We start from the raw sequence: 21,299 nt of genomic DNA on the forward strand, positions 1-21,299 counted from the left end.
AAGAAGGGAAGGGTGTGGGCACTGTACCAACTAATTTGAGCACAATGTTATATTTCTGTGAAATGGCTGAACTCGCAAGGTACTGTGTTTGTAGCCTTTGTACATTAAGAGAAACTTTGACACTCTTGACTGAAATACACTCTTTGAAGCTCTGGAGGTATCAGGGATCTACAAATTGCACAGAAAACAGACTGCAATTGCAATTCTTCAAGGACTTTAAAGGGAAGCAGTAGATGACGTTGCAAAAGTGAGGATATAAAATGCAGACTGACAAAAATGTTTTCCGAGGAAGAAGTAATTGCCTCCAAATACAAATTTAAATGTTTGGCAGTATTTTTTGACGGTATTCATGTGGGGTATTGCCTTGTATGTATGTGAAACGTGTACAATAAAGTTTGTCAAGATGACTTTGGATGCTTTCGAAATGTGGTGCTAAAGAAGAATGCTGAATAGTGGATATGTAGATCATGAAAATAAGGAAGAGCTATTGAGCGCAATTGGAGAGAACAAGGCAATTACGGTGCAACATGTTAAACAAGGGATTGGTAGACAGGACATACTGAGGCATTATGCAACCATCTGTTTAGTTGAGGCAAAATTGCAGAGGGAGAGACCAAGATTTAATAACAGTAAGCAGATTCGAATGGATGTAAGATGCAGTAGCTGTGCAGAGATGGAGATGCTTGCACAGGATAGACGAGTGCGGAGCACTATGTCCACATCTTCAGGCTGAACACAAGTTGCGAGACGAATTGTATTTCCTGTTGACGTAGGCCAGCAAAAATAGCACAATCATCTTGTATTAGTCAGTTGTGTACTTATTGCTAGAACTTTTATTTAACATAGCCTCTAGTGCATATAATTTCTGACGTATTTGTGTATACATGTATCACTCAATGCAAACAGTCTCATATTAGGGAAAGCTACAACCTGTAATTCAATTTTCTTATGGCGACTGTCAAGTAATAGCGTCGTTTTATTGTGTTTGCCACTTTAATCAAAAAGTGCGGCATTTTGGCAACTAATGTCGAATCGATCATTCTACCATAACAGCGCATCTAGCATTATGTATTGTCATCGAGCACTTGAGTATTGAACACGATGCACACAATATTATACTTTGTACTTGTGCCAAAGTGTTTCACAATGCTGCGATCAGGGACAGTCTTGGTTCAAGTCTGCTCCCCATCTATGAAGACTATTTTAGCGGTGCTGGAAAGAATTGGCACGCAGGTGTTATTACGTGTAGTTATAAGATATTCTGAACATTTCAAATAAACAGTGTCTTAAGGCAGAATGAAACAATACTTCAGGTACATGGCAGTTACATCTTTTATCATACTAGCAAATTTGTTTCGGTTTAAGCTCATAGGTGTTTGTAGAATACTAAAGTTTTCTATGTCTCTGCTTCTCATTTCAGTGCTGTTAAACGCTGTATAAGAACCACGTCGATCCATTGTAAAAACTATACTTCCATATCTCAAAAAATAAGGCTAAACGTTTATCACGTGACAAAATGTGATATCTTAGCGAGATACCATCTCCAGAAACCCAAGTTTCGATATCTTTAACCGTTTACGGTGTTTGACGAGTTGATGACTGCATGATTGCCGACAAACGGAAAGGAACAGATCACATTGCATGTGATCTAGCAGCCCATTCCCCGACGTACGATTCAGTATCTAGGAAACAGTGATAGCTACGGTTTTGCTCGCAACGTTAAATACAATGTCGGCATCTTGGCTACACTTTATATGCGATACTGTACAGGGATAGGCAAAATAATGTAAATACCTGTACTTCCTTGGGAATCTCATCGATAAGGGGTTGGAGCCCCATTCGCCTGTAATACAGCTGCGATTATTCTGGCATATAATAATTTGATAGTCTCCATTGGAATGTTATGCCACTTTTCGATCAGAACCACTTCTAACTACTGTAGTGACTAAGGAGGCAGAAATATGCCCCAGACTGTGCACTCCAATACCACCCACGAGGGTAGGATAATTTTCAAATCTGGGGACTATGCTGGCCAGGGACGAGGCTGCAGCTCAGTTGCATGCGCCTAACAACCCTACCACGACAGAAGTCAGCATTTAATAACGATTGTGGTGTTGCTCACGCTGCTAAATACTGCATTTTCGGGCAACAACAGTCATTATGTGGCAGGTGTCATTAGAGCACAGTTAATAAAGTCATTTCATGTAATAATGAAAAAACTAGGCACTCATCTTTTTGTGTTTCCCACGCTGGTCTCGTCGTAAGATTACGGCTCAATCGTTCATAATCTAGGTGGTTATGAATCCAAGCTCGGATGCAAAGAGGCCTAGGTTTTATTCTGGTATATTCAAAAGTTTTGTAGATGCGCTTCTCAAACCATTCTTGGAGATTAAACCTTTCAAAGTTAGCACAATGGTGATATAAAAAAATAATCAGCACTTCGAATTTAAGTTACAGTTCCTTTTAACTGCTTTTATTGCAATGTCACGTACCACACAAAACATCACTTCGCAATACAAAAACATACTTTAAAACATCTTCCTCACAGTCACTGTTAAAGTTCACATTTTATAAGCGGACTACGTTATGCGTCTTTCCAACATGACGTCCAACACTTTACCTTCTCAAGGTTCCACTCGCTAACAACTCAGCACCTAACTAATAATCGCTTACGCGCCCAAAAATTACAGTTACAAGTACGTCAAACATCATAGTGACAAAAGAATAAGAATAATATTGCAATACAAACATATCGATGTATCAGAAATGATGAAATCTGAATGTTGTCTCAGAAATAGGTCAACTACTTTGAAGAAAGTAGAATAGAGAGTAGAATATTACTGGTATCGAGAGGTTCAGATGAGGTGCCGTAATGGTTACGTAATTCAAGTACCATTACATCCTCATACCACGACTGTACTGTCCTGGCTGTGTGAATGGGTGCATTATCGTCTTGAAATATGGCATCATTGTTGGGGAATAACATTTAAAATATGGGGTGCACCTGATCACCTAAAATGGTCACATAATCGTTGGCTGTAACACAGCCTTTGAGAGTAATGATGGGACGAGCGGAATGCCATGATATGGCGGGCGACACCATCACACTTCCCCGTCCGTGCTTAACCGTTGGAATCAAGCAGTCAGGATTGTAAGCTTTTGGCGTTCTCCAAACAAACCCGGCGCGATGTTGGAAATAAGGAAGACGTTGACTCGTCAGACCATATGACGTGTTTCCACTGGATCAGCCGTCCAGGATTTATGCTCCTGGCATCATTCGTTGTCGCCACTAATGCTTTCGGTGTAGCAACTCGTCCATTAATATTCGCTTTATGGAATTATCGTCTGACAGTATCGATAGATTCAGGGTCTCGCAGATGGCTATTGGGCTCTTAAGCCACCTTAGCCACCTTAGTTTTGTAAAAATGGCATTTCAGTCTTTGATCACTATTTTTTATTTTCAATGACCGGTTTCAGGCTAGCTGCCCATCTTCAGATCATATATTGCATTAACTTGTCAGTACAGAACTATCGGTTCGCTGTCAGTTATGACAAAAAATAGCGATCAAACACTGAAATGCCATGTTTTTATTCAATGAACGATCGCGGAAATCCCATTAAGACAATGTCTAGTTTTGATATACCCTAGTGTTTTGTTTTGACGTAATTCGTGTTACCATACGACGATCTCAGCAATTTAGTTTTTCTTTGCGGCCACTATTACGTTTTCGCGATGGTGTCTTCCCATGTTTTGTGTGGGCTGTCATGACTGTTCAAACATTTGCTCTTAAAACATTCAGTAAGTTGGCTGTCTGTTACCGATGCTCCAAGCTAATCGAGCCCGCACAATCTGCCCTCTTTGGAACTGTTGGGTCTTTCATTGCACGTCGAGCTCTGCCTCTGAATGCAAATATGAGGTGTGCCCTACTCGAAAACAACCTGCAGTAGTCCGTAGCGAACACGCACTGTCCAGCGCCACACATGTCTTACCTACGTTCTTGACCGTCAAACAACCATCCCATTATCACCACAGCTCATTTTGCCAATCCTCTGGATGAGCTGGACTATACACAAGTATATATGTTTACATATATCTATTCTAATACGCATCTCTATACCAGTTTCTCTAGCGCTTCAGTGTGTCACATTCCGTCACACAACTCACGTCGACAACAGAAGTAAACAGACTAAGGTTTCGCTCTAACTTCCTCTGATGGTTCGCTGAAGCGCAGGCAACCAGAGAACGCGAGCGAGTGCGAACCGAACACGAACGAACGCTATTCCCTGCGCACGCCTGCTTTCGACGCAAGATATTCCTCGTCCGCCGACACTAAAGCACTTCTGTTCTCTCCCGTGTCAGCCAGTCTTCGAGTTACCACAGCGTACCCACTGTAAGTCCCTGGTCGTTGTAGCGTCATTTTATCGGCAGCAATGCAACTTAGCGTCCGTAATGCCTACTGAGTAATACCAAACACCTTGAACGGGAACATTCATCACTTAGATGTGTGACTAATGTCCCCGCTCCTCACCCCCTCCCCCCCCACTTATGTTTCGGTCTTGACGTATTTATCTGTCGCGTTTTGGTCGTAAGTTGGACAAACTAGTGAATGGGCGACGAATGCAGTAAAGGTTGAGGTGAAGGACTGATAGCCAAAAGTATATATTCGCTTCATACATGACGCACTTTCAATTATAAGTGTAGGAACAAACAAATTGCGAAAATACAGATTACCTATAGACAAGTACCGAACGAGCATTTCGCATGTTATAAGCACGTGGCAGAAGATACTACGCAACCCACTTATTCACTGGTAGCGCATTTCCCCGTACTTCCGTACATTAAAGGCTACTATGATATTTCACACTTCCGCAGTACACAATTTAAAGGATAAAACGAATATTATCTGTCACTTACACGGGCAGTTTGTTTCAGCCATTCACAGCACAGGAAAGCCGATGTCATGTGGAAACTTTCGTCACACGTTTATGAACGAGATCTATTTTACCAGTGGACTCTTAATGTAGATTAATGTAGATAACTAACTTTACATTTCACTCATTAACCCTATATCTACAACGAAACTAATGACCGCTTCAGCTGTATGATATATCTTTGTTGGAACTAGATTCGCGGCCTTAGAGCCACATCTTAGAAGATACGGATTTAAATAATTTATTCCAAACAATAAGCAGTAGATGACCAACATTCTTTGTCCAATTGTAATAGAAATGTTGAGCCGCAGAGAGGTCGGTAGTCGAATTTAACATGATCAGGATGCAAGGAACCGACCTTCTGACGGTTAAACAGTTTTATCGCAATTGGACAGAGCGTTGTGTCACCTACAGATTATCGTTTCGAATAAATTATGATACCCGTAACCCTGAAAAGTTACTAACGCTGCGAAACTAGTTGGATCAGAAAACGCTCTATGGTACAGCTGAAGCGCTCTAATGGTTCAATTCTACAGCTGTAGATACCCACAGTCCAAAATTTGCTGTAATCACTGCATTGTGCCTATCAAGTCTGAACTGCCAGTTATGCAATTCGCACATTAGCAAATTAAGTCTGTATGAGTAGAAACAGGTGATCTAGAGAGAAAACGCATTCACTCAGTGCTGTTTTAATTCATACTACATAACCCTTATGAACTAAAATCACGACTTCAACTTTATTTACAGTCCGAAAATCTTGAACCTACTAACAGTACCCGACAGCTTCGACCCATGACGTAATCAAAATGCAGTACCCGTCAACTATGCTCAATGTTAGGAATTACTGTTGCACACATGAGACCGCCTGAACATTCTCCACTCCTTCCAAATTAATGACCTAAGTGTAGACCAGATGGGGAGTGAGTTCAGAAAAATAATATCGGTAGCAATTTAGAGATTTATACCAAATTAACAAACGACTGAGCTGATCCTCGTTGGTACACAAAACGGGTCAGAACACTGTTGTAGTAACGAGAAAGACATGCCAAATTTAAACGACTTAGGGCTGACTTCAATGCGAGATGCTTTTAACAGTGTCCACAACGAAACTGTCTCGAAACCTGGCAGAAAATCCAAAGAGATTCTGATCGGTTGGTTGGTTGGTTTGGGGGGGATTAAAGGGACCAGACTGCGACGGTCATCGGTCCCTTTTTCCAAAAAAAAGTAAAACCACCCAAAGAGAATAAAAAACGAACAACAGAAAGACGTCAGACGACACAGGACAAGAAATACTCCTACAGAGATCAGACGAAACAAATTAAAATCACACAGAGTGTGACAGTGGTTGGCCGACCATAGAGATAAAAAGGAAAAACCAACCACCGAGAACACATTAAAAACTCAGCGTAAAATCGTAGGCCAATGGCCAGAATCAACACAAAAGAACAGAACAAACACTCGGAGTAAATAATAAAAACCCCCTGCCTGAATAAAACGGAAAACTAAGTCAGCCATACCAGGGTCATCACATAAGAGGGCAGGGAGCGTATCAGGCAGCGCAAATGTCTGCCTGACCACAGCTAAAAGGGGGCAGGCCAACAAAATGTGGGCCACTGTCAAAGCCGCCCCGCAGCGACATACAGGAGGGTCCTCCCGGCGCAGTAAATAACTGTCAGGTGGGAGTGGCCAATGCGGAGCCGACAAAGGACGACAGAGTCCCTGCGGTTGGCTCGCAGGGATGACCGCCACACAGTCGTCGTCGTCTCCTTGATGGCACGGAGTTTATTGGGCATGATCCGATTGCGCCATTCAGCGTCCCAAAGCGCAAAAACTTTTCGGCGGAGGACTGGCCGCAAATCAGTCTCTGGGAGGCCAACGTCCAGAGACCGTTTACTCGTGGCCTCTTTCGCCAGGCGGTCAACATGTTCATTGCCCGGGATACCGACATGACCGGGGGTCCACACAAAGACCACAGAGCGGCCGCAACGCGCAAGAGTATGCAGGGACTCATGGATAGCCATCACCAGACGAGAACGAGGAAAACACTGGTCGAGAGCTCGTAAACCGCTCAGGGAATCGCTACAGATAACGAAGGACTCACCTGAGCAGGAGCGGATATACTCTAGGGCACGAAAGATGGCGACTAGCTCAGCAGTGTAAACGCTGGAGCCAGCCGCCAAGGACCATTGTTCGGAATGGTCCCCTAGAGTTAGCGCATACCCGACACGACCAGCAACCATCGAACCGTCGGTGTAAACAATTCCAGAGCCCTGATACGTGGCCAGGATGGAATAAAAGCGGCGGCGGAAGGCCTCTGGAGGGACCGAGTCCTTCGAGCCCTGTGCCAAGTCGAGCCGAAGGCAAGGGCGAGGAACACACCACGGGGGTGTACGCAGAGGCGCCCGGAAAGGAGGTGGAACTGGGAAAAACCCAAGCCCGCAGAGAAGCTCCTTGATGCGTACGGCGATTGGACAACCCGACCGGGGCCGACGGTCTGGCAGATGGACGACTGACTGCGGGAACAGGACATGATAATTTGGATGCCCGGGCAAGCTAAAAACATGGGCAGCATAAGCGGCCAGCAAACGTTGGCGTCGGAACCGCAGTGGAGGTACACCTGCCTCCACTAGGACGCTGTCCACAGGGCTGGTGCGGAAAGCACCAGTGGCAAGGCGTATCCCGCTGTGGAGAATTGGGTCCAGCACCCGCAACGCAGATGGGGATGCTGAGCCATAAGCTAGGCACCCATAATCCAGGCGAGACTGGATTAACGCCTGGTAGAGCCGCAACAGGGTAGATCGGTCGGCGCCCCAGCGGGTGTGGCTCAAACAACGCATGGCGTTGAAATGCCGCCAACACGCTTGTTTAAGCTGCCGGATATGAGGCAGCCAAGTCAACCGGGCATCAAAAAGGACACCCAAAAACCTGTGGGTCTCCACCACAGCAAGAAGTGCGTCGGCAAGATAAAGCCGCGGCTCAGGATGGACCGTTCGGCGCCGGCAGAAATGCATAACGCGGGTCTTGGCAGCCGAAAACTGAAAACCACGCGCTACAGCCCAAGACTGCGCCTTGCGGATTGCGCCCTGTAGCTGACGTTCAGCTGCTGCAATGCTAATAGAACTATAGTAAAGACAGAAGTCGTCAGCATACAGGGAAGCGGAGACAATTTCCTACTGCCGCAGCGAGACCGTTTATTGCAATTAAAAACAGGCAGACACTGAGGACAGAGCCCTGGGGTACCCCGTTCTCCTGGACGAGGGAGGAACTATACGAGGCCGCGACTTGCACGCGGAAGGTACGATACGACAGAAAATTTCTGATAAAGATCGGCAGAGGGCCCCGAAGACCCCATCCATGAAGCGTAGAAAGGATGTGATGACGCCATGTCGTATCGTACGCCTTCCGCATGTCGAAAAAGACAGCGACCAGGTGCTGATGGCGGGCAAAGGCTGTACGGATGGCTGACTCAAGGCTCACCGGATTGTCGGTGGCGGAGCGGCCTTTACGGAACCCACCCTGAGACGGAGCCAGAAGGCCCCGAGACTCCAGCACCCAATTTAAGCGCCGGCTCACCATCTGTTCAAGCAACTTGCAAAGAACGTTGGTGAGACTAATGGGACGGTAGCTGTCCACCTCCAGAGGGTTCTTTCCAGGTTTCAAAATGGGGATGACAATACTTTCCCGCCATTGCGACGGAAACTCACCCTCGACCCAGAGACGGTTGTAAAGGTCGAGGAGGCGTCGCTTGCAGTCCACTGAAAGGTGTTTCAGCATCTGACAGTGGATGCGATCTGGCCCGGGAGCGGTATCAGGGCAAGCGGCAAGGGCACTCTGAAATTCCCACTCAGTTTCAGAAGCGTTGGTGCGAAAAGAAAGGCTCCGACGTTCCATCCGCTCTTTAATGGAGCGGAAGGCCTGGGGGTAATTCGCAGAAGCGGAACTCATAGCAAAATGCTCTGCTAAGCGGTTTGCAATGACGTCGGAGTCTGTACAAACTGCTCCATTCAGTGAGAGCGCAGGGACGCTGGCAGGGGTCCGATAGCCGAAGACCCGTCGAATCTTGGCCCAGACCTGCGATGTAGTGACATGGAGTCCAATGGTGGACACATACCGCTCCCAGCACTCCTTCTTGCCTTGGCGGATAAGGAGGCGGGCCCACGCACGCAGCCGTTTGAAGGCGATAAGGTGGTCCATGGAGGGATGTCGCTTGTGACGCTGGAGCGCCCGCCGGCGATCTTTAATCGCTTCAGCGATCTCAGGCGACCACCAAGGCACAGCCCTCCGCCGAGGGGACCCAGAAGAACGGGGAATGGCAGACTCGGCGGCAGTGACGATGCCGGCGGTGACCGATGTAACCACCGCATCAATGGCATCAGTTGAGAGAGGCTCAATAGCGGCAGTGGAGCAGAACAAGTCCCAGTCAGCCTTATTCATAGCCCATCTGCTAGGGCGCCCAGAAGAGTGACGCTGTGGTAGTGACAGAAAAATCGGAAAGTGGTCACTACCACACAGGTCGTCATGCACACTCCAGTGGACAGATGGTAAGAGGCTAGGGCTACAGATTGAAAGGTCAATGGCGGAGTAGGTGCCATGCGCCACACTGAAGTGTGTGGAGGCACCATCATTCAAAATCGAGAGATCGAGCTGCGACAATAAATGCTCAACAGTGGCGCCTCGACCTGTTGCCACTGACCCACCCCACAGAGGGTTATGGGCGTTAAAGTCGCCCAGTAATAAGAAAGGTGGCGGCAATTGGGCTATCAGCGCAGCCAGGACATGCTGCGCGACATCACCCTCCGGGGGAAGGTAAAGACTGCAAACGGTAAGAGCCTGCGGCGTCCACACCCTAACAGCGACAGCCTCTAAAGCTGTTTGTAGAGGGACAGACTCGCTGTGAAGAGAGTTAAGGACATAGATGCAGACGCCACCAGACACCCTTTCATAAGCTGCTCGGTTCTTATAATAACCCCGATAGCCACGGAGGGCGGGGGTGCGCATTGCTGGAAACCAAGTTTCCTGCAGAGCAATGCAGAGGAAAGGGTGAAGGCTGATAAGTTGGCGGAGCTCAGCTAGATGGTGGAAGAAACCGCTGCAGTTCCACTGGAGGATGGTTTTGTCCATGGCTGAGAAAGGCGTGCCGGGACTGGGACGGCAGATTACGCCGCTGAGTCACCTGCTGCCTCCGATTGAGCACCCGTGCTAGTGCTATTGCTATTCACGGCGTCTGAGGGACCGGCGAGATCGAGGTCCTCAGCGGACGCCAGAATCTCCACCTCGTCCTCAGACGCAAAGCTAGAAGGTAGCGATGGGGTGGCTACCACCGCGCGTTCCTTGGGCTTAGAGCTGCTCTTCTTTGATTTCTCACGCTGCTCCTTGGGTTTAACTGGCTGGGAGGGCTTCACCGATTCAGTCTCCGGGACTGAGGGACTGAGGAGGATCGGGAAGCCCTTCGACCTGCAGATTGTGGGCACTTACGCCACTGTCTATCGTCAGCCTTCCCGCCGGTGGAAACCTGGGAAGGGAGGGACCCAAGGGACCCCTTGCGAGCGTGAGAAGCCGAAGAAGTTGGACACTTCTCCGGCTTAGAAGCGGGGACCGACGTCCCCAATGGGGGGGATGGTGTTGCTCCTGAGGTAGGTGGCACAGGAGCAACCCGGTGGGTAGAGCCCCCCACTGGCGAGGGGGCAGGAGGAGTTGTACCACTCGTCGATCCGGCCGGAAGGCGCGAAACTGATGGGGCTAGCACAGGTGTTGTAGCAGCGGCGTAGGAAGTTGTCATTCGCACTGGATGTAATCGGTCGTATTTCCGTTTGGCCTCAGTATAAGTCAGTCGGTCCAGGGTCTTATATTCCATGATTTTGCGCTCTTTCTGGAATATTCTGCAGTCTGGCGAGCAAGGTGAATGGTGCTCCCCGCAGTTGACGCAGATGGGAGGCGGGGCACATGGAGTATCGGGATGAGATGGGCGTCCGCAATCTCGACATGTGAGGCTGGAAGTGCAGCGGGAAGACATATGGCCGAACTTCCAGCACTTGAAGCACCGCATCGGGGGAGGGATATAGGGCTTGACGTCACATCGGTAGACCATCACCTTGACCTTTTCCGGTAACGTATCACCCTCGAAGGCCAAGATGAAGGCACCGGTAGCAACCTGATTGTCCCTCGGACCCCGATGAACGCGCCGGACGAAATGAACACCTCTACGTTCTAAGTTGGCGCGCAGCTCGTCATCAGACTGCAAAAGGAGGTCCCTATGGAAAACAACACCCTGGACCATATTTAAACTCTTATGTGGAGTAATAGTAACGTTAACATCCCCCAACTTATCACAAGCAAGTAACCTGCGTGACTGGGCGGAGGATGCCGTTTGTATCAGTACTGAGCCAGAGCGCATTTTAGACAAGCCCTCCACCTCCCCAAACTTGTCCTCTAAATGCTCGACGAAGAACTGAGGCTTTGTGGAGAGAAAAGACTCCCCATCAGCTCTCGTGCAAACTAAGAATCGGGGCGAATAACTGTTACCTCCATCCTGGGACTTACGCTCTTCCCACGGCGTGGCCAGGGAGGGGAACGTTTTCGGATCGTACTTCTGAGCATTAAATTGAGCCCGAGAACGCTTAGAGACTGCTGGCGGCTGGCCGCCAGCGAGAGATGATGTACCACGCTTCATTGCGAGTCATCCGCCCTGATGCCACCTACTCCGACCGAGGGCCCTCCCCACGGGCGCCACCCAGCCACAGCAAAGGCCACCTGGCAGGACGGCCGTTGCCGGGAGTCCTGATACCCCAGGAGGATAGGCATCTACTCCTTGGCATACGTGGGGAGTTAACGGCGCAGGCATCAGTAGAGCGATCCCTGTGTTGTCAGGGGGCTACAACCAAGAGGGTACATGGCGGCCCCACCACAACGGACTGGCTACCGTGCTGGATCTTAGGTGCAAAACTGTCCAAGGTCGTCGTCGCAGTTAAAAGAAACACTGCAGAGGGCAGCGTGGTAATCGCACCCAGGGACGTATCCCCGCCCTAAAGATCGAAAACGAGCGGGACACCATTGCAACGACGTGAAAGCCGGCTAAAGGTCTAATTGCACGACGGATACAGTGCACCATGTAAGGCGCCCTTCCCCAATTGGCTCGCTCTTCGGAATAATTTAGAAAGATGGAGGTCAAACCCGAGAGGGGACCATCACATAAGGCCAAAACATGTGAGACTCCTTTTAGTCGCCTCTTACGACAGGCAGGAATACCGCGGGCCTATTCTAACCCCCGAACCCGCAGGGGGAGATTCTGATCGTATGTGGAGTGTTAGTTGCAAGAAACAATCAACGCCTTCTCTGGGCAATAGCAATGGAGATACTATCGAAGACAGTGCTGCTCGAGCAGGATTACCGAACACAGCCTTCCGAAATGTCTTCGCAAAAGACGAAGTAAATATCCCAGAATTCGAACCAGGAACACCTGTTAACATGAGTAACGTAGAAGTAAATATCATCGGAGTAGTGAAGCAACTTAAGTCACTAAAAAAACAAGACTATTTCAGTTACGTTCCTTTCAGAATGTGCTGATGCAAAGCTCCATAATCATATACAACAAAAATGGCTCTAAGCACTACGGGACTTAAATTCTGTGATCAGTACCCTAGACTTAGAACTACTTAAACCTAACTAAAGGACATCTCACACATCCATGTCCAAGGCAGGATTTGAACCTGCAACCGAATCAGCAGTTCCTGACTGTAGGGCCTGTAACAGCTCGGCCACAGCGGCCGGCTGATCATATACAACCGTCCGCTCGACGAAAGATCCGTACCCAAAGACGGGAAAGTTGCACAGGTCACACCAATATTCAAGACAGGTAGTAGGAGTAATCCACTAAATTACAGGCCCGTATCAATGTCGATATGCAGCAGGATTCTGGAACACTGTTCGAACATTATGAATTACAGAAATTCTTCCAATCCATCTGTGGCGTAAATCAGCAAACCTGTGTTTAGTATTATTAGTAGAAAACAGTCTTGGCTGCAGTTTTAGTTCTTTTATTTATCGACTACGCGTTTCACCTTATTTAGGCATCTTCAGGATGATCTTAATTTGTTATTTCTTAAGACGGTCCTTTAGACAGGGGCGGCGTCGAGTAGATCAGGCCATCATCGGCTTCAGAGGACTGAACGCGTTATGCAGGTCTGCGTCATTCATGTCCATCTAGAAAGTTTTTACTGAGATTAACGAAGGCGATGATGGCCTGATGTACTCGGCGATGCCCTTTAGCTACACTGAAGGATCGTCCTAAGAAATACCAAATTAAGATCAGCCTGAAGATGCCTAAAGAAGGTGAAACGTGTAGTTTATAAATAAAAACAAATTGCAACCAAGATTTTTCAACTAATTTTATGAATTACCTCTAAGAAAACTATTGACACAGTCAACACGGGTTTAGAAAACAACGTTCATGTGAAACTAGCTCTTTATTCGCATGAAGTGCTGAGTGCTACTGACAGGTGGTTTCAGATCGATTCCGTATGCCTGGTTTTCCAGAAGGCTTTTGGCAATGTACCACCCAGGCGGGTTGTAGTGAAACTGGGTGCTTATGGAATATAGTCTCAGTTATGTGACTGGATTTGTGACTTCCTGTCAGAGGGGTCACAGTTCGTAGTAATTGATGGAAAGTCAGAGTAAAACAGAAGTGATTTCTGCCGTTCCCCAAGGTAATGTTATAGGCTCCTTGCTGTTCCTTATCTATATACTTGATCTGGGAGACAATCTGAGCAGCTCTCTTAGGTTATTTGCAGATGACACTGTATCGTCTAGTAAAGTCATCAGAATATCAGAACAAATTGATAGACGATTTAGAAACGATATCTGAATTGTCTGAATTGTGCAAAAATTGGCAGTTGACCTAAATATAGAAAAGTGTGAGGTCATCCAAGTGAGTGCTAAAAGGAATCCGTTAAACCACGGTTACACAATAAATCCGTCGGAAATACGGAAGCGTCCGAACCCGCCAGTCTGCTTTGACCCATGACGTCACAAATATGGCGGAAACTACCATAAACCACGATTCCAATATGGCGCATATAAAGTCGTTACGCACACATTATGAGGACGAAAATACATCGAAAAACAAACACACACGTTCCACAAAAAGCCTAATTAACAGGACAAACGCGGGAAATAGGGGGTTTAGGGTGGGGACAAACTAAATATAAACATATTTAGACACCCACCCCCATACAAAACGACGAAAAAACTGACATCACAAAACTCCCCAAACACCACTAAACACAATATCATCTGGAATCTGACACTTCCCTTGACCTATATAGCTCAACAGCAGCTCCCGATCCCATAAATTAGGACCTAACACTTCCCTCGACCTATATAGCTCAAAAACATCTCCCGGTACCAATACCAACATTCACGGCCACACACTGGGATCGAACACATCCCTTGACCTGTTATCCTTACATCTCCACATACAGCCGTCCCTGGCCCGAGACGCCGGAACTTTAAGTAAACCTCATATCTTCACGACATACTGAACACTTCACGACTTCATCGAAAAACCCGAATAGTTGAAATTCTATTAGAGAACGTACTGTCCCCCATCACAGCCGACAACCGAAAACTGTTGACCCTGTCAGTCATATCCACACCTACTAAAGACAAAAAAAAGCAATTTACAAAAATTCACACGCACTCGCAAACTAAACCAAAAACATCACCTAACACCACCAGAGAGCACCACCGATCACATCAAAACGACACCTACAAACACGCCACTCTCACAAACTTAATTCCACGCCGTCGTGACGTCACACCACAGCCTTACGTCACGGGTCAAAGCCGACGGCTGGGATCGGACGCTTCGGTCGTCCCAATCCGTCAAATATAAAGGACGTAAGTTCATCTAAATACCTAGGAATTACAATAAGGAACAACTTGAATTGGAAGGAATACACAGAAAATGTTGTGGGGAAGGCTAACCGAAGATTGAGTTTTATTGGCAAGACAAAAGTAACAATCTGCTGCCTAAAGTACGCTTGTCCATCGTCTTTCAGAATATTGCTGCGCGGTGTGGGATCCTTACCAGACAGGACTGACAGTACATCGAAAAAATTCAAAGAAGGGCAGCACGTTTTGTATTATAGCAAAATATGGAAAGAGTGTCACTGAAATGGTACAGGATTTGGGCTCGGCATCATTAAAAGGCTTTTTTCGTTGCGACAGAATCTTCTCACGGAATTCCGATCAACTTTTTCCTCCGAATGCGAAAATATATTGTTCACACGACCTACAGTGGGAGAAACGATCACCGCGATAAAATAAGGGAAATCTGAGCTCGTACGGAAAGATATAGATGTTCATTCTTTCCGCGCGCTATGCGAGATTGGAATAATAGAGAATTGTGAAGGTGGTTCGATGAACCCTCTGCCAGGCACTTAAATGTGATTTACTATCTACGATGTTTAGTCGGCAGTATGCTAGTAGCTCCTGAAAACATAGGCTGGCGCATCCGCCATCTTGTTTCCCAACGAATGCTAAACACAGCACGTAGCTTATGCTAACTGTGCTTTGTTCAAGTTTTCTGAAATATTTTCGGAGATCCCGCATAGAGCATCAGATAGTGCTATTTTGAGCTTTCATTCCGCTCATGTTTACATCGATATATGGATTAGACAAAATCTCGCGTTTTATTTGCTTATTGTTTTTCTTTGCTGTCAGAATAAAGAATAAAGGTGCATGTATATTTCTGTGATAGAATCGCGGAAGTCAAATTAAATATTCAATGACGTTTATTAGATCATATACCAGGCTCCTGTAAGTACTAGTTGGCGCAGCTGCACCTAAACTGCATATTTGCCCAACAACCAAGTATAAATACGAAACTCACCCAACAACGCACTTCTAATCGAATGAAGTCTTGCTTCGTTAGATTTCCAGGACACACAAGAACACACTTAACACACACTGCACAATTCCTTCTCCAACGTAAAGCACAAGTTATGTGTGAATACGAAAAATGGCTGAAGTTGACATAGCGTAAAATGTTGTGTTTTTGTACATTAGCCTTTCTTGAATGATATGCGGTACCGATCTCTGACTATACCAAATGCCCATTTCAAGATACAGTCCTACGTAGTCAGGCTTACTAACCCTTTGGAGGCAGCAACGAACATTAATGCAGAGGCACTGTCAGTATCGACGTTCGTCATTGTGACTTCAGGGCGGCGATCTGATATCGGTGACACAGTTGAAATACAAGCCAAGATCGCGTAACATGTTTACTTAGATGACCGCTTTCGGCACAATTAGACTCAGAGTTTAGGTTACGTCAAAAGCTGTACTATCATTCCAAGGGCTTAATGTTTTACATTACGTGCTGCTATTGTGCCGATAGTGGAAATGGCGAGCTTTCTCAACTTTGAATATAGCAGATAGCTCTGAAGTGTTACTATTGTGATACAGATCCGATGACGGCAGTTCAGGCGTAATTCGGTCGGAAACGATCTAAATAAGTTTTTAGATATCGTGGCTTGTATTTGATTAATGACTCAATATACTGTGAGGCACACATATTTCACTCTAAATACTATATTTTCAGGAATCTCTTCCCGCGTTATATTTTGCGGCTGCTAACTCCCTACAGGCAGAATCAAGAGGTAGCACTTTCAAAATAGCTGAACAAAAACCGGGTATCATTTTTACTATTAAATAATCATTCAGGTCATAATAAATATTATTTACTTACAGTACATAACTGTGTTCCGTCCGCGTTCCCAGTTTTTCGGGACGACAGATTTTTCTTCGAATCTTTTAGGAAACTAATCACTAAATCCACTTCTAGAATGGTCAGAACAGTTTATGGCAGCACAAACACCCATAATTACGCGCCAAAGCGCCGTGACGCAAATGCTATAGCACCGCAGAACGTTTACACTTCAGAGAACGGAGGATGCTAAGTTCACCGGACTTGGATATGATGTGACGTCATTATGACGTATACATGCTACATCGAAAACGATAGAAACCGTATATCGACTATTCGACATTTGTGAACTTTCGAGAGGTTGTGACAGGGAAGCGCTGTGCTCTGCGCCATTCGTTTGTGAACAGTAGACTCCAAAGCTGAACTGAGTATACGATGACCAAACACATTGGTTCTCCGAGTAAGAGACCTTTACTGGTGCCATCTTCTGCAAGCTGCATCCAGCAAAAGTAACGAGACTTCTGCATAGTTTAAGGTATCCGCTCATGTTGTGGTGCAATTCGTATTTTGCATAATCTTGTCTTAGCAAATTATACTGCTGTCATAAACCACATTGACATGGCCAGGTACATGCTAAAACTATTGTGGTTGTATACATGACATAATATACAGCACGTCTCGTTTATCATACCACCATGGAACGCTTTGACACTGCATTCAGTCATTTCATACGTCAATCAGTACTAGACACTAACCTTTGGTTAAGATTACGTCGAGAAATCCACTTCCCCTCGTATTTCATCTCCGGTCGACGATTTTTCTTCAACAATGCCTCATATTTTCCTTTTTAAGTTCGAAATTCAATTATTCTACACACCAGTCATTACTGGACACTAAGGTACCTTTCTCTGCGGTCCGAGTGTAAAATTACTTGGAATTATGTTTGATAAAAAGACTATCTTGGGATGGACATATAAATTACTTAGCTAACAAACTTGCACGAGTTCTCTTTCAGCTATATAAATTAAGAAAAAAGTCAGCAAGAGTATGCCGCTACAATCTAATATGTACTGACAAGACCAATTGTATGAAACCATACTAAAATGTTGATAAATAAATATTTTCGGCGTAAGCATTCAATACAACAATCACACAATCTAATCTATTCGGGACATAAGAAGACTTCACTTTTTTACGAAACGTGTTGTCCGTGGTGTTTTCAAGGCCACGGTCAGGAATATTTCTATTAATATCCAGCTCTTTTACTTTTATTTTGGCGAAATACATATACGCTGCCACACTGAGCTGTTTTCAGAGTCGCACGTGTCTAAACAAGCCACTAGCTGACGACAGTTTAGAATCTCGAACGTTCGTAAAAGTCGATAGGTGTGTTAATCGACTAAAGCGTATATACGTCACAATGACGTCACATTATATCCAGGTTGGGTGAACTTAGCATCCTCGTTCAGAGAACTGGGAAACAACATGGTGGATGCGCCAGCTCGTACTTTTAGGATGCTGTGACGTCACTTCTTGGTGCATATTTTCATTTAAATTTCTTTGTAGCACCATTTGTCGTATTTTCGTTTGTTTCGAGAGGAATTGCACATAATTACAGCTGTGTATGAGAAGCAATGCCGTTTTGGATGTCTAAGGAATTATAATATTCAGTTGGTTTATTAGTCTTGTTTAGAATGAAGTTTTAGTATTTATCCTTGCACGTACTACAGCGATAGTGCCTACAATAGATCTTTCGCTGCCATGTAGCCTAACATTGGTATCGCTGCGTGCCCGTAATGATACGCGATGTCAGAATGCATGCTGAGTAGGATCGGTTAGACTTGAGTATGAAATCACACTCATATTGCGAAATACTGTCCCTCTTATTCGAACTCATTAGTAGGAAACCTATCCGCCTTTAGTACGGACTCTTTTTCCGGATTCTGCAACTGCTCCCAGTTGGTGGATGCGTTGGAACCTGAGAAATTTGTTTGCGCTTCGTTCTGTGCATACGGCGCACGTTTTGTTTTATTTCGTTATGGTGCCTTATTTTCACTACGATGTTGAACGAACCAAGGTCCGTCATTGCGCCCGCTAAATTATGCTATCAGACACCTCTCGTTGCCTCATAGCGCTAAGAACAGCAAATTTAAGATTTTTAGAAGTAGAAATACATCTTGTCTACATTTCGCTACCTGAGAAATAATACACATCCATGTATTTTAGTAGCTGCCAGGCGACTGAAGTTGTACCTCGGATTGCTTGTTATCAACGACGCAGTCAGTTTTTAGAAAAGCGATTATTAACAATAACGGAAGACGAAACTCATGACATTCAGCATTCCAAGTACGACAAAAGGTGTGAAAGTTTGCACCTTAAGAAACTCGACACCCATCTGGTAATTCATCTAAGCCTGCACTAACAGCAATAGTCAAGATAAAGTTGAAACGGGACAGCCTAATCTGACGTGACTATGCAACATTAGTTTGACACCACAAACTTCATTCTAAAACATTCTGAAGACAATATCGAAATTCAATTGTAATGTGGTCAGCCGCAACACGACGCATTTGAGTAACGACGCGCAATGTGCTTCGCTGACATGCTGACAGCAAACTGAGCGGAAGCCATATTTGACTAAATGTATACGCAGCCGAGCGCTATTACTAGTGGTTTCCGAAATATGTGCTGTGCTGCTAAAATGTGCTGTTTCTGATATTGTGCGTTCAGGAACTCTCAAAAACGCACAATGGTACCATGTCAACCGTTAACCGCCACAGCAGACTACAGTAATAGGCAATACGAAGTTCTTACACCCAGCACTGATTCAAGTTTTGTGTTATCCAGTACACTTCGAACGAAAACGTTTTGTTCCCCTGCGAAAGATATGGCTTCCATCATCACGTATCGTTATTGGCTAGTGCGATTTGGGGACACACCACACACCGAACCCCCCCCTCCCCCGCCTCATTCCACAGCCTATTCAAATTCTGGATGTGGTGATACACCAATCTGTAATAAGGCTATCTCTAGGTTGGGTTGAAAGGTGATTTTCACGCAACATTTAAAGGTACTTTAGTCTATAAAGCGCACCTTCGTCACAAAAATTAAAAGTTCTGGCTAAATACAGAAAATATTTAATACATAATAGCACGTTTCTACTCCTCTGATGTATACTACGTTCATTTAGCGCAATATACTACGTAAAACGCAAGGAGGTCCACCTCGCAAATATTACCCCGTTATTGCTTACTAAGGATTTTTCCAGCAGATTCGTGGAAGTAAGGCATTAGACTACGTTTCAAGTCTTCTCATCAAAATGGCGAGAGCACAAGACAACACATGCCTCCCAGTTCACGCTACACTTCTCGTACCTGAAATCTGTCAAGCAGCGGGATTTACGAGACTACAGCTATAGTTAGGAATATACGTAGCAATTTTGATAAATTCACGAGTAATTATTTAAAATATTGACCCATGTAGCATCGACGGTGAAGTAAATAACAGAAAAGTACCGTCGCTACGCGAAGTAAGTGTGAAGCACACGCAAGAAAGAAAAAAAAAAAGGTACTACTTACCTTATTAATCCGGTTGAGGCGGCAAACGACCTACGCGCAGCCAGCACTGTGTAACCCGTCACGCCGCTTACTGCCGCTGTGTCAAATCGAATGGCACGTACCGTGGCTGTCGCAGAACAGTGCTACGCGGTCAGTGCTGCCAACTGCTCCGATGATTCCGCATTTCCAGAAGAACGAATGACCCAGTGAAAAGGTTCAATCGCGGATTCGAGGCAAGAGCTGTTTATGAAAATTAATTTGTTCTGCGAAAGAGCCCAACACGCGCAGCAATATACCAGCCGACCGACAAGTTGGACGAGTGTACGCGGTTTGACCGACCGACCGACCGACGAACTTCCCGTGTCGGATGTCGGGCGGGTAGGACGGCGCGGCAGCCGAGCCCTAGGCCACTCCACCCAACAAATCGTCCCCTGTGCAGCGCAGTCGTGCCAACAGCCACACAGAGCTTCCTCTTTCGTCACTGGCGCAGGATGCAACGCTGCTCTACAGAGTACGAGGTGTGACAGAGTTTCTGAAGAAATTTGAAGACTGCAGATACTCGTATTATGGGTCACGTCGTGCGAGTAGTATAACCAGAGAGCTGCAAGAAATGAAGCACTCGTTTAATGTTTTAACGAATCCGTAATAGACACATGGAAAAGAAGTTTTGCATCACCCAAGTTCCGAGGACTCCTGAAGATAGACGTTGGCTGTGGGTAGTGAAAACAAAAGACGGCTAGAGCTAACCATGAACGCCTGTGTGCGTTACACCTGCAACATTCGCCGATATGATCATGTTAGTGCTTCATACTCCGAGCTAGGGTGGCTGCGGCCGGACTAATTGCGTGACTACCACACTCTATGTCTACTTCACAGACTCCTCGTCGCGCAAGCACCCCAGTACCTTGCTTCAGAGATTAAAAACCTGTCATGCCATCATAATCGAAACACGAGGTCACTCTTATTTGGTATCCTAACTGTGCTCACTCACAAAACAAAAACTTTTGCAAACTCCTTCTCAGTTGCCGCTGCCCGCCTCTGGAACAAACTGCCCCTTACCTTGCGCAAAATTCAATCTCTTGCTGCTTTTAAGAAGAAGTCGAAGC

The 21,299-nt window shown here is 45.9% G+C and overlaps 1 protein-coding gene across 1 annotated transcript in view; it reads right to left on the minus strand.

The window, feature by feature from the left end:
- The window catches only part of LOC126108935 (ankyrin repeat domain-containing protein 65-like), a 52,901-nt gene extending 32,606 nt beyond the window's left edge, over window positions 1-20,295 (minus strand). Inside the window, exon 1 of the mRNA XM_049914304.1 lies at window positions 20,215-20,295. The gene's annotated coding sequence lies outside the window, so the exon portion shown is untranslated. The remainder of the gene's footprint in view (window positions 1-20,214) is intronic.
- Window positions 20,296-21,299: the final 1,004 nt, after the last annotated feature.

Source organism: Schistocerca cancellata, chromosome 11 (assembly GCF_023864275.1).
Source record: "Schistocerca cancellata isolate TAMUIC-IGC-003103 chromosome 11, iqSchCanc2.1, whole genome shotgun sequence".
Taxonomy (NCBI): domain Eukaryota; kingdom Metazoa; phylum Arthropoda; class Insecta; order Orthoptera; family Acrididae; genus Schistocerca; species Schistocerca cancellata.